The 14,635-nt window shown below is 38.9% G+C and overlaps 1 protein-coding gene across 3 annotated transcripts in view; it reads right to left on the reverse strand.

The window, feature by feature from the left end:
• Positions 1-6,012, reverse strand: part of Tut4 (terminal uridylyl transferase 4) — a 148,431-nt gene extending 142,419 nt beyond the window's left edge. For all 3 annotated transcript variants that reach the window (XM_078026248.1, XM_078026247.1, XM_078026246.1), the window contains exon 1: positions 5,871-6,012. The gene's annotated coding sequence lies outside the window, so the exon portion shown is untranslated. The remainder of the gene's footprint in view (positions 1-5,870) is intronic.
• Between the last annotated feature and the right edge of the window lie 8,623 nt (positions 6,013-14,635).

Raw genomic sequence — 14,635 nt, forward strand, 5'->3', positions numbered from 1 at the left:
AGGAAATAATAAACAATAACTATTAATGGTACAGGGTTTCTTTTGGGGCTAATGAAAATATTCTGGAACTACATAGGTAGTTTCACAACCTAACAACAATACTAAAACCAATGAATTGTGATTTTAGGGGGAGATTTTTTTGTTTTGTTTTGTTTTACTTTAGCCATACTAGGGATTGAATCCAGGAGTGCTCTACCACTGAGATACATCCTCTGCCCTTTTTAAATTTTATTTTGAGGCAGATTCTAAATTGCCCCAGGCTAACCTCCAACTTGTGATCCTCCTGCCTCAGCCTCCAGAATCACTAGGATTATAGGCATACACCACCACACGCAGCTTGAGTCACTGGCATTACAGGAGTGTGCCACTGTGCCCAGCTTGAACTGTGCATTTTTTTAAACGTAAATTTTATGATACTATCAACTATATCTCAAAGAAAAAGGAAAAAAGAATACACTATTACATATTCCATTAGCCATTAAAGCAATAATGTTTTCACAAGTCATGAAGTCATAGTACTACATTTCACATGAGAAGCAAGGAAAAGGAAAATACTGCAGTAAGAGTATTACTATAGCCTGTAATCCCAGCAATTCAGGAGGTGGAGGCCAAAGGATTACAAATTGAAGGTCAATCTCAGCAACTTAGCAAGACCCTTAGCAACTTAGTGAGACCTTGTCTCAAAATAAAAAATTAAAAGGACCAATGAAGTAGTTCAGTAGTAAAGTGCCCCACACACAATACACTCCCCCATACAAATTTTATATATATAAAAATTATCTATAAATATGTGTGTGTGTGTATATATATATATATATACACACACACATATATATAATATGCAAACAATGTATCTCTAAGACCCTTCACAAGATACCTCCGAACACTATTTGAATTTCATTGGACTACACTAATACGTAGCACATGACTGGCACTTAATGAATACTTATTAACTGATCAATTTTAATAATTATTTAAACTACAATGGCTAGCACACTGATGAGATGTAATCAGATTTAGTTATTTTATATAACTCATACTTTATGTGCTTAGAAACATTTTTTAACAACCTACGTGACTAGACACAATTAACATCCTATGCACACTATATTCTGACACCCCAAGTTTGAGGTGCAACATGGTGTAATGGTGAAAAGCTCTGGTTCTAACATCAGATGGCCTAACATCAGAAGTTGGACCCAGTGCCTCAGTTCAAATCCTGGCTCTGCTGCAAACCAAATGTGAAATCTTGTTAACCCTTTTACACCTTCTTTGTTCATCTGTAAATGAAGATAATAGGATGACATGAGGACTGAGGGAAAAACTTATAAGATCATGATATAGAAAATTAATTTCTTTAGCACATAGTAACTATACAGTAAACAATTAACATTACAAATCAAATACCCACTTAAAACTATCAGATATGAGTAATTAACTTTTTTTTTTTTTTTGACAGAGCTGGGGACTGAACTCTGGGCTGACACATGCAAGAGTTCTAACACAGATCTCCATCCCCAATCCCTACCTATTTCTTTTCCAAAGTACAGGCTGCTTTGTGTAGATCAGAACTTTTCTCACCATTTTTTTTATATTTATTTTTTAGTTACAGGTGGACATAATATCTTTATTTTATTTTTATGTGGTGCTGAAGATCGAACCTGGTGCTTCACGCACAGTAGGCAAGCATTCTACCTCTGAGCCACAACCCCAGCCCAGACTTTTCTCATTTTTATTGTCAGGCACTAAGTTTATATGAATGTTTTTCTCTCTTTCCAGGCCAGACTTCCCTATGCCCCCAACCTATTACTTTCCAATGCTAAACCAAAAAAAGTCAACTAGTCCAAGCCCGTGAGTGAAAAAAAAACTTCCTGAGAAGCCATAACAAAGGCTGGGGATATAGCTCAGTTGGTAGAGTTCTTGCCTTGCATGCATAAGGCTCTGGGTTCAATCCCCAGCACCACTGACAACAACAACAAAAATAATAATAATAATAATGATGATGATGATGATGTTGCTTAACAAGATAATTCTCCCAGATGTAGTTTTATTTCAAAAGACTCTTGTAAGTCAGGTGCACTGGAGCAAGCCTATAATCCCAGGAAGCTAAGGCAGGAGGATCACAGGTTCAAAGCCAGCCTCAGCAACTTCGTAAGACCCTGTCTCAAAATAAAAAATAAAAAGGGCTGGGGATGTGACACAGGGATGAAACAACCCTGAGTTCAATCCCTGGTTAAAAAAAAAAAGACAATGATGACTTATGATAAATCAAAAATTCTTAAACAGTATGATTTGGATCAAAGATCTTAGGCAAACACACAAACACACACACACAGTTTGAAACAAAGGAAAAGGAAAGTAGTATGAAAAAGAATACTTAATTACCCATTTAAAATGAATAGAATCTACTAGGAAAGAAGTTAAGAAGAAAGAAGTACTAGACTAGAAGTCAGAAATCAGTTTTAATCACGGGTCAAACATTATCTCATGTGGTGATCTAATTTGCAAGATAAAAATTCAAAAGATGTCTAATATAAAGTACAAATACAAATGTCTGTGAAGTGAATAACTGAATGAACACATGCATGATCTTAGAAGGTTTCTCATTCTACAAAATTGAGAAAATACTCAATATACCTGAGAAGCAATAAGTCATACGTATTCGAGAGATCTGTTTTCAAATCTAACTCTATGATTGTCAGCAAATTACTTAACTTCTGAGTCACAGAAACAGGGTTTTTACATCAAGCAAGTAAAAAAAAACAAATGCATAAACATGTCTAGTACTGAGCCTGCAACAAAGCAAGTGCTTTAATAAATACTAGTTCCATTCTCTCTTCTCCTTTAATTCACAGGTAATTATAGACATCCAATGAGAAAATAGATATGCAAATAATTTAGAAACCATACCACACCAAATAATTAAATCTGTTACTTAACAGAAAAAATCTGAACTGCTAATCTTTGCATTTTTGTACCTTCTCTTCTTTTTGAGTTTATAAGAAACACTTAGGGACAACATGTGTTTTTTTGTTGGTGGTGGTTTTGTTTTTATTTATTTATTTATTTTTAGTTATACACGGACACAATATCTTTATTTTGTTTATTTATTTTTATGTGGTGCTTCATGTGTGCAAGGTAAGCGCTCTGCCACTGAGCCTCAACCCCTAGACCCAGCATGTTGGTTTTTAACATCCCCCAATTAGGCAATTGTCTAGGATTCTAGAAATGAAAGAATTCATTTGGTATATGTAAACAATCAAAATTCTAAGATTAGTTTTTTAAAAGTCCACATATCCTGCTTTAATCTATAGTGGCCTTGTCCCCTGTCTGTTTCAAGTCTTTCTAGAATTATTTGTTTGTTTGTTTGTTTTAAGAACATGACTTTAATTTTGTAACATTATTTTATCAGAACATCTACAATTTATTTTAGAAAGTAATACATCTCACTGGATTCTATTATATGAAAATGGTTTTTGTTTTTTTCAGGATAAACAAAATTTACTGGCATCAGCATTTACAGGTAATGTTGGATATTTCATTTCTCTGAAACATTCCAAAGTCAATAAATTCAAACACCTTTTTCTATCCAGAGATTCTGATTTTTTAAAACTCTTGTCGGGGATGAGGGTACGAAGATTGAACCCATGGGTGCCCTACCCCTGAGCTACATCCCCAGCCCTTTTCTTTTTATTTTGAAACAGGGTCTAGCTAAGTTGCAGAGGCTTACTTCAAACTTACTAAGGCTGGTCTCAAACTAGTGATCCTCCTGCCTCAGCTACCCAAGAAGCTAGGATTACAGGCATGTGCCACTACCCCGGCCAGATCCTGATTTGACATTCTATAAAGAATAAAACATAATTAATGATACTTATTATGTATGCCAAGGTTCACTTTGAGGTCAAATGAAGTTCTCTAATTACTAAGATGAGTCTGCTCTGAGAACTAATAAAAATTCTCTTTAAACAGTTTTTGAAAGTCTGAGATATTTATAATTGTAATTATAAATTCTGATTTTTAAAACGTCTAAAAATTAAAATGTAGACACTGTTCTAACCAACTTAACCTAAAACAAATGTAATGCTAAGTGTGATTCAGTATTTACAAAATTAAACTAAATTTGTGCATGAAAATATTTTTTAACTTATCTGTATGATTAACAATTTGAATCAAGACAAGAAAGATCTTAAATTTCATTTCTGTATTTAGATATTTGCTAGACTTTAAACATTAAGTGTCAATATCTTTCACTTCCACTTACAAATTATTTCAAGGAAGCTTCAGTTTTTCATTTTCCTCACTAGCCAAATGAAAAACTGCAAAGAGCAGGAAATTTTATCTAAAATAAGACTTTTTTAAGGAACTTTCTATTTTTAAAGCTTAAAATTCTTATCTTCCCTAAAGCGTATGGTTTTTAAAACTTTTTATAATTTGCTTATAAAAGCATCAACGCACACGAGGCAAAGTGAGTTTATTAATTATCTTAAGCAATGTTTTCTAAATGAAACAATATTTCTTTATAAGTTGTGACTAAACAGAACTAGGATGCAGTGTTAAAGGAGACAAGCATGGATTGAGTAAAGAAAATTTCAGCATACATACACAAACTCAACTTTTCTTTTTAAGCCATCCCACAATTCAACACCATGGCACGGCACTTTCTCTAAAATTATCATATCTGTTTGGAATCATCCCATTTTATTAGCTAGTAATTCTTACTACTTTAACAAACAGGATATGTTGTTTCACCAAATGTTACAAACATTTTGCTGCTGCAAGACTTGGGGGATAAAAATCTCTGGAAATAAAAGGTAGCCTGATCCACTAGAGCTAATTACTAAATGCATGCCAACAATACAATTTGAATTGCATTTCTGGACACTAATTTATGGAGATCACAAATGGGAGCCGAACGTCAAACGTCTATGGAACTACTTTTGTATCAAAATAAAGAAACATGATATACGGAAACTAAGATCTCCGGCAAGATACAAAATTTATCTGATTTAAGATTTGGTGTTCTAAAAAATGTTTATTCAACGCTGTTAAAACAAGAATACATCCCATTCAGACACGACTAGAAATCTCGCTGATGTGCTTCTTTTAGGTCTAAACATCTCTTTTCCGATCCAGATACCAAAAGGATCTAAACCTCTTGCGGAGGCGTGCAGCACACTAGGGGAGTGCTGTCTGTTTACAAATACGAATCTCACAGTTACCCACGTCAAAAGCGCGCATTACCACCATTCGACTGGGGGGCGGGGGAGACAGAGAAGGCGGGCGAGCAAGAAACGAAATCCACACACAGACACCTCTGCCTTCTCCCACAAGGACGAGCCTGGGGGAAATATTGTGTGTGTGTGTGTGTGTGTGTGTGTGTGTGTGTGTGCGCGCGCGCGTGTGTGTGTGTGTGTGTGTGTGTGTGTGTTTACATGTTATATATACATCTATATATAAACAAGGGTGAAAGAGAAAGCACACATGACAGGGAACCATACTGGATCCAAGAGAACGCTCCAAACCATTCTCGTTAACTCAAAATCCATCTCGCGGATCTACAACAGGTTTCGGCCCCGGGCTGGTAGCCCCAGCCTCTACACAGAGTTCGGCCCGAAGAGCCCCAATGCCCTCCTCAGGCCGCCCAGGCCGCCGTCTCTACCTCTCAAACCTCAGCTTTCCCCTGGGACACCCGAAGCATGCTTCGGCAAAGAAAGAATTGTCAGGCCCCAAGAGGGCGGCTGAGAAGCGCTCGGGCCAGGCCCGACACCTGCGAGGAGCCGCACCTGAAGAGGACAAGCTGGGGGCCGCCCGGCCTTCCCGAGCACACCCCCTCGGCACCCCGCGCAGCGCGGCCGCCAGAACCTCCGTACCTGCGAGGCCCGCGAGCTACAGGCGCGCGCGGCGCCTCCTCATCTCAGTGGCTCCCGCTCCCCCTCCGCCTCCCGCTGCCGGTGCCGCCGCCGCCGCCGTCGCCGCCGCTGGAGGCCGGGACACGACGAGCTCAGGACTCCACCGCCATGTCCGCCGCGCCGCGAACTGCATTGTGGGGGGGAAGGGATGGGGAGGGGGAGGAGGAGGGAGAGGGAGAGAAAGAGGAGGACCCGCTGAGGGGAGGGGGCCGAGGCCGAGTGGGAGCCCTGGAGAGGGGGAAGGGAGAGAGAAACGGAACCCGGAATGGGGTCCTGGCTTGGGCTGGGGGAGACGGGCGCCGAGGCCTGGGAGCCCCGACGCCGAGGAATTGTTCAGGGGTGTCCCCTCCCTTGCTTTTGGGGTCCCCCGGCACCCGTTAAACCGAGAGGGGAGGGGGGAGCACCCTGGGGGAGGGGCCACCCTCAGGGGTTTGTGGTGGCCTCGAGGAAACAATGGGGAGGGGGCCAAAGTAGTAGGACTGCGCACTCACACCCACGCTGAGGAAAAGGGAGCGCGCGCGAGGACACTCGTTAGCTCGAGAGCAGGGGGCGGGCCCCCTAGCGGAGGGCGAGGGTCGAAGTCACCGGGGCTTTCGGGGAGGGCGGAGCTACAGAGAGAGGGTCGCGAGGTCCCGCAGCCCGCCCGGGCACCGCCGAGCCTAAGGAAGCCCCGGACTCGCGAGGTCGCGCGGCTCACTTCAGTTTCCTGTGCTACGCAGGGGACCCCCGGCGGGAAAAGGGACGCGAAGGCGCCGCGCGCTCAAAGCTATCTCCCAGGGGAGGAAGCCCTGCCCTGGGTGTACACCCTCGGGCTTGGCACGCCGCGGCCTGAGTCTCGGTGGACCCTGGGCAGCCAGTGAGGCTCCTGAGCACCAGCGGGGAGCTAGATCCAGGAAGTCCCCAGAGTCGCCCCCAACTCGTTTATCGTCGCCACTAGCCCACCGCAGCTGTACCCTTTTCATTATAAAAGGCAGACAATTTAGGAATTAAGTCACCAGAAAAATTTTGAATAAGAGTTCTTAGAAATGATTTCGTTTCGGGCAGGTTTAGAATCGATTGTCATCAGTGGGCCCCCTCTTCATCTGGCTTTTATTTTCCTCATTTAAAGTTAGATCAACGAGGACTTAATGGTTTTGTTAGTTTTTTAAAAGACCCCAGCCTCGGAGGGAGCTAGTTAAATCGCATACCTTCAATCCATGAACACATAACATGTTCGCAGGAAAAGGATATGACAACGGGGGTGGGGCAGAGGTGAAAGGAAGATACTAATAATCTTATTTTTTATTTCGAGACACGGTCTCACTAAGTTGCTTAGGATCTCGCCAAATTGCGGAAGCTGAACTCAAATTTTTGATCCTCCTGCCTCAGTCTCCTGGCTTGCTGGGATTACAGGCGGGCAGCACTGGGCCCTGCTAAATCTTAAATACTCACAAGATAATGCCTGATAAAATTTTCTATGATTCAATGGCTGGAACTGGGAAGAGGTTACAGAGGGACAATTCTCTTCATGTAGTTCATCTATTTCCGCTTCACCCAGAATTGAATACCTCTTATTAATGTCCATCTGAATCCCCCAGAAGTAATAAGTTTGTTGAGACCAAGCCAACCATTACCCACTGACTGCTAGGTATTGAGCTAGGGACCTCACACACTTCCTCATTTAATATTCACAATAATCTTGTGAGGTAGGTACTGTTGCTCCATTTACAAATCAGAAAACTCTGTTACTACAGTTTTCCCCTGTCTGATGCTACAAAGCCCTGGGATAATGGATAGAGTACTGAATATCAAGTCAAAAGAGCCCTTCCTGGTTTGGGCACTTATCAACTGGACTTTGGGCAAATATACCCTCTGAGTTTCCTCATCTGCAAATATTTAAACTTCATCCTTACTTCAAACAGATAATGTAAAGAACAAGGCAAGAAACAAAAGCCAAAGCATAAAACTTATCATTGAGATGATACTAACATGTCCTTGACTGTAGTTAGTGATACCAGTGTCCTTGGAGCAAGTTCAATTAAATAAACATTTCTTGATTACTTATTATAAGCAGAACATTGAGTTAGGTGCCTAGGGATACAAAGAAATACCACAGATTCCTGTCTCCAAAAGTTCACCATTGAGCAAGGTAAGGTGGTTCTGTTGACCTTACAATAAAAGCAACTGGTCACATGAACAAAGAATTGGACAAATATGGAGAGGGTGTGATGAATTCCACGAATGGGAGAAGCAGAAGCAGACCTTCAAGATTTACCTGTTGTGTACCAGACACATACCTCTGATTTAGGGGACAGTCTTTAGTCTGAAGTGTACAGAAGATAATTAGTCTGAAAAAGAAAGCTGGAGACAGACAAAGTCCCAGGGCCTCTCTGCCCTTATCCCTTCCAGATAACACTCTTCTACTACCTTTCCTATCCCTCAAGACCCAACTCAACTCCCACTTCCTTTGTTAAATCTTCCTGGTCAAAATACACACAATCTGTCTCTAATGTAATCCTTCCAATCTCTGAATCCCAACATATTACTTTTACAAGTCTGACTCCAACAGATATAAACTTGAGCACAAATACTTATATTTACATCATCTACAATACCTACATGCTTGTGGGTTATAATTTTTTAGAAATTGAATATAAAGTTTAATTAGTGCCCAGGGTCATAAAATAAGTCAAAGACAGGACTAGAATACCAACCCTATGTTTGTTCCATTGAACTACAAACGGGTTACTAAAAAAATTATAGATATCTGGCTGCTTTGTAAAAATACTCTGAGCACTTATATATAATGCTTTGAAGTAAGATCTTATGATTGTATTTAAGTCTTCAAATTTCACCTTCCAGTTTGGAAGTTCCAGAAGTTCAGTTTCATTCTAAATTATATTTTATCCCATCTAATGAGAAACATAATTCCCTAGTGGATCAATATTCATATTCTATTCTATTCCTAGGTGATAGGCAGCTTATGAAGTAAAGAGGTTTATTTAGCTCATATATCTGGAAGTGAGGGTGGCAGGTGGTATCACATGATGACAGGAAAGTGTGTAGGAGCCAGGGGTCACATCTCAAACCATGAAGCAGAAAGCAACATGGTGTCAAAGTCAGGTTTTTATAATGGCCCTCTCAGGATACCTACTTTAATCCCCGCCACGGCAAGGCCTACAGTGATCTAGAAACCTCCCACTAGCCCCACCTCTGAAAGGTTCCATCAGCTTCCATATCATCTCACTGGGAAACAAATTCCTAATACATGGACCCTAAGAAACAAAATCCAGACCATAGCAAAAACCTAGTTAAAAAAAAAAAAAACAATAATAATATTGAATGAAAGACAACTTGGTGAGTTATCAAAACCAAGAAAGACACCTGAAAGAGAAGTCTGCTCAAACCAAGCAGATGTACTGATTGATCATAAAAGGCCATGTATGCTATTTGAAAAAAAGCAAGCTTTATACTTGAGAGTTACTGGTGTGTTACAGAACCTTTATAAGCAAGGAAGAAATATGATCAGATCTGCTAACATTTTTCTCTGAGTCCCATTTTTTCCCATATACTTGATTTCTTCAAGGAGAAAGCAAGACTTGATGATGATCTCCTGTCAAAAAGAGTGCATTGCCCCTATGGTGTGGTCCTAACCATGTCTTTTTCACTTTGTATTCCCAACATCCAGCATAAACTTGATACACAAGAAGTATCCAGAAATTGCCTGTTGACATTCTATAAAGTTTAAATTTTTCATGATTCTTACAAAGATCATGACAATACCAAAGCTCCTAAGTTTGTGTGGGCTCACCTCAATCATAGTAAAGGGGCTGGGGACATAGTTTAGGGGTATAGTGCTTACCTAGTATGCGCAAGATCCTGGATTCAATCCCAATACTGCACAATAAAAATAAACATAAAAATATGGTATAAAGTATCTATTATTCTTTTTCCTTTGCATACTTAAACAAGATAAAATATGTTAAAATGCCTATTTCAGAGTAAGTATTCAACAAAAATTAATTTCATTCTTAAAATTGAGTTATTCCTCATGTGCCCCAATTTGATTTCATGTGCCCTTAAACTCACACTGACACATGTGTGTACTTGCTACCCATTGATTCAACTTAATCTGTGCTGAGGAGTCCATATATGAAATTTTAAACTACAGCCACACCCTTTAGCTTACCTCTGTGAAACATTAGAAAGTCTGTTTTTTTAAGATGGCATTTTTTTTAAGTGAAAAGAAGATCTTAGACATTAGGGTTCATACAGTTCAATTTCTCAAGAAAAAATAATGGCAATAGATGATGCTGTAAAGGTAACCTAGAACTACATCATAGAGACTGTAAAAAAAAGTGAGCCTTTATCCTGAAGTAAATTGGCAGTTTTGAAACATTGCTAAATGAGAGAGAGAGAGAGAGAGAGAGAGAGAGAGAGAGGAAGAATATGAATGAATCAGACCTGTCTTCTACAGGAAAAATTACAGGTGGTAATTCAACTTCTGTTTGAACATTTGTAGTTATAGAGAACTCATTCCTTCTCAAATCTACCTATTCTAGATAATAGAAGTTCTTCCTTCATTGAGCTGAAATCTTTTTATAATAACTATTTTTGTTGGTAATTCCGGCCTCACGAGAAACACCAGTCTTCTTTCTTCATATATAAAAATAGGAGTGTCAATGAGATAAACCACGGCAGGAAAGGAATCAAAAAGTCTAGCATTCTGATACAAACTCCCTTTAAGTTAGCTATTTTACTTCCCTCTAAATCAAATTGTGTGTGTGTGTGTGTGTGTGTGTGTGTGTGTGAGTTTGTGTATGTCTCACTCTCTCGCTTTCTCTCTCTCTCTCTTTTCCCCTAAAACAGAAATGAAATCCAACTTCATTCTACCGATCTCCCCCATGACCAATTCTAATGTGTTAGGACATTCTGTACTCTGATTCATCTTTGTGTCCTATAAAATGTCATGGCCTCTGTCCAGAAATAAACCATTGAGCTGGGCACAGTAGTGCATGCCTGTAATCCCAAGGCATTCCTATTCTCAGGGAGAGGGAACATAAAAAGGTATTGTGCTTTAAAGATTACTTACAAGGTATTTCCATTTTTTGAAATTTGAGAACAAAAAAATACTGATCTTTGTTCATAGAATTCAAAATAGTCATTGTCTCAATGTAGGGATGTAGACTTGGACTGGAGAAGGTTATGGAAGAACCTTCTTAAGAAGTGCTGTGTTGGGGCTGGGGATGTGGCTCAAGCGGTAGCACGCTCGCCTGGCATGTGTGCAGCCCGGGTTCGATCCTCAGCACCACATACCAACAAAGATGTTGTGTCTGCTGAGAACTAAAAAATAAATATTAAAAAAAAATTCTCTCTCTCCTCTCTCTCTTTAAAAAAAAAAAAAAAAAAAAAGAAGTGCTGTGTTGGGCACCAGTGGCCCCCGCCTGTTGTATTCCCAGCTGCTTGGGATGCTGAAGCAGGAGGATCGGAAGTTCAAAGCCAGACTCAGCAGCGGGTTGGCACTAAGCAATTAAGTGACACCCTGTCTCTAATAAAATACAAAATGGGCTGGGGATGTGGCTCAGTGATTGAGTGCCCCTGAGTTCAATCACTGGTACCCCCCCCAAAAAAAGAAGTGCTGATAATTTACTAGATCTTGATCTGAGTGGTGTTTACACATGTGTATATACATGTGTGTGTGTAAACACCCATTGAGTGGCACACTGAAGTTTTGTGCTCTTACTATATCAATGTTACATGCCAATAAAAAAAGTGAAAAAAGTTAATATGTGTTTAAGGAATGACAAGTAATCTGATGCAGAATAGGGTGAGGAAGAAAGAAAAACTTTAGCAGGTGCTAAGCATGGTGGCACATTCCTATAATCCCAGTGACTAGGGTGGCTAAGGAAAAGGATTTCAAGTTTGAGGCCAATCTGAGCAACATTTTATTTTTATCTCAAAATTTAAAAATAAAACAAAAAGGATTGAGGATGTAGCTTATTGGTAAAGTGACTTTGAGTTCATTCCCCAGTACCAAAAATATAAAAATAAAATAATAATTATAAGTAACAAAAAGATCAGTATGTTACTAGGAGATAAAGGTGGAAAGGAGAAATGGAAATAAAATGTAAAGAATATTGAGAGTCATATTAAAGAGCTTGTACTTGATCCTGCAGGTGATGTTGAAGAACACTCAAAGTTTTGAAAAGCTATGTGCTCATATCTTTGTTTTAGAAAGCAAATTCTGGGAACAGTGCATTCAGCTTCGGAGGGGAAAAGATGGAGAACAGATTCTCTGACCCAAAGAGGATCTCAGACTCTATATCCTCTTGGCCAAAGGGATATGGATCTTATACACATACTTGGAAATCATGAAATGAATTATAATTCAATAATTATCTATGAAAGTATGGTGAAATTTAAAAACTTTAAATTTTTTTATTATACCTTTTTTTGTTAACCATATTGCAAAATTTCAAATGTATAGAAAAATGTCATCAGCTACCCATAATCCCCCTATTAGCCTTTTGACATATTGAATTTCCTATTCGTTGTTTTTTTTTTTTAATTTTTTTTAAACAGGTCTTCAAGATGAGGCAGCTGTCCTGTAATGATGGGAGAGTACCATGGAGTAGGTCACATTTAGAGAGGCATAACAAAAGTAATTAATAAACATGTTTCAAAAAGAACAAGGCAAAATTTAAACAAAAACCAATGGGCTGAGGGTTTAGCTCAGTGGCAGAGTGCTTACCTAGAATATGTGAGGCCCTAGGTACTGCCAAAAATAAATAAATAAAAACAAAGTTTGAAACGTGTAAAAAATGAGGAAGCGAAGGCAAGGATATAAAGGATGGAGAGGTTCAAGTGTGCCATGATCTGATTGTTGGTGTCCCTATAAAATTCATATGTTGGAACTTAATACCCAATGAGATAGCACGAGGAGACAGGACCTTTTGGGAAGTGATTAAGTCATGAAGGCTCTACTCGCATGCATGAAACTAGTGCCCTTATACAGGAGATTGAAAGGGCTGCCTTTACCCTTCTGCTATATGTGAGGACATAGAAAAAGGTGTCATCTTTGAAGCGAAGAGCCAACCTTCACCAGATAGCCTTTGCCCAGAGATTCTGCAAAGGCAGACATTGGGTTTCCCAGTTTCCAGAACTGTAAGCAATAAATTACCAACTGTAAGCTATTTTATTATAGAATGAGACAAAGAATTAGCAACTACAAGGACAGAAGTATGTGTAGGAAAGTTCCTTTTACTGGGTGTCTCCAGAATGTGGTAATACTGGGTGGGTTACTTAAAGATGCTAAACTGGTGGTCAAAATCATAATTATTTTAGCCATTTTCATTTAACGTTAATGTTGTTATACAGTATTCATAATTGCCTGCTTTTTTAGGGGTTAAATTTTGTTTTACTCTTTTTAGCAAAATACTAAATACTAGAAAAATACTAATTTTCTTTAGTATTTTTTTTTGAAACTACAAAATCTTTTGTAAAAATAAAATTTTATGACAGTGCTGGGGATCAAACCCAGGCAAACACTACTCCTGAGCTACATCCCTAGCCCAGTAAAATTATGTTTAATTAAGTGACTTTTATGTCTGTTAACATGTGATACCATTACTTTTAAAAAGTAAACATTTTGTGTATATTACAAAAATATTGCATACCAATTGCAGAAAATCTGAGAGATACAGGAAAATATAAAGAAGAAAATAGCGGGGCTGGGGATGTGGCTCAAGCGGTAGCGCGCTCGCCTGGCATACGTGCGGCCCAGGTTCTATCCTCAGCACCACATACAAAGATGTTGTGTCTGCCGATAACTAAAAATAAATATTAAAAATTCTCTCTCTCCCTCTCTCTTTAAGAAAAAAAATTAGAAAATAGCAGTAACAATAATCCATAATCCTCCATTTTAAGGTTACCAATCTAAACAACTTTTTGGCACATTTCCTTCCAGTCTTTTTTAAAATGCATTTTAGCATATTTGAGATCATTATTTCTCACTTGCTGTTTTACCATAAGTATTTTTCTGCATCATTAAGTATTATTTGTGGGGCTGGGATTGTGGCTCAGCAGTAGAGCGCTCACCTAGCACAGGCGAGGCCCTGGGTTTGATCCTCAGCACCACATAAATAAATAAAATAAAGATATTGTGTCCAACTACAACTAAAAAAAATAAATATTTTTTAAAAAGAATTATTTTTAGAAATAGTTTAAGCATCTCCAAATATTACATTAAGGTACCAGAATTTGCTTGATTCTTTATTATCAGGCATTTAAGTTACTCCTATTTTTTGCTATTATAAATGATGCTTTTTTGTATAAACATAAAGCACCATAAGGTTGTTTTTTCAAAGAAAATTCTCAGATGTGGGATTTTTACATCAGGTACTGTGGAAATTTAAAAGGTTCCTAATGTGTACTGTCAAATTGCGTTTTAAAAATTCCACTTAGTCTATTATGTGGGAGAGAAAGCCAACTAAACATTTTCAAGCCTGAAAAATGATAGGTTTCTCAGAATCTGGGCAAAGGCTAATAGCATCTACAAAGGTATTTTTCTTTGGAAAATAAATATTGGCTAGTATATAAAGGTCCAGATTTGAAGAGAGGGGTTGCCAGACTTTACCTACTTTGATGTCCCCCAAGAACCTAAGAAACACACCTTTTAGACAACTAAGTACCACCATCTAGCAAGCCAGCAAAGAGACAGTTACTTAAGATTAAACAACATCAACAAA

This window comes from Ictidomys tridecemlineatus, chromosome 11 (assembly GCF_052094955.1).
Source record: "Ictidomys tridecemlineatus isolate mIctTri1 chromosome 11, mIctTri1.hap1, whole genome shotgun sequence".
In the NCBI taxonomy this organism is placed as follows: Eukaryota; Metazoa; Chordata; class Mammalia; order Rodentia; family Sciuridae; genus Ictidomys; species Ictidomys tridecemlineatus.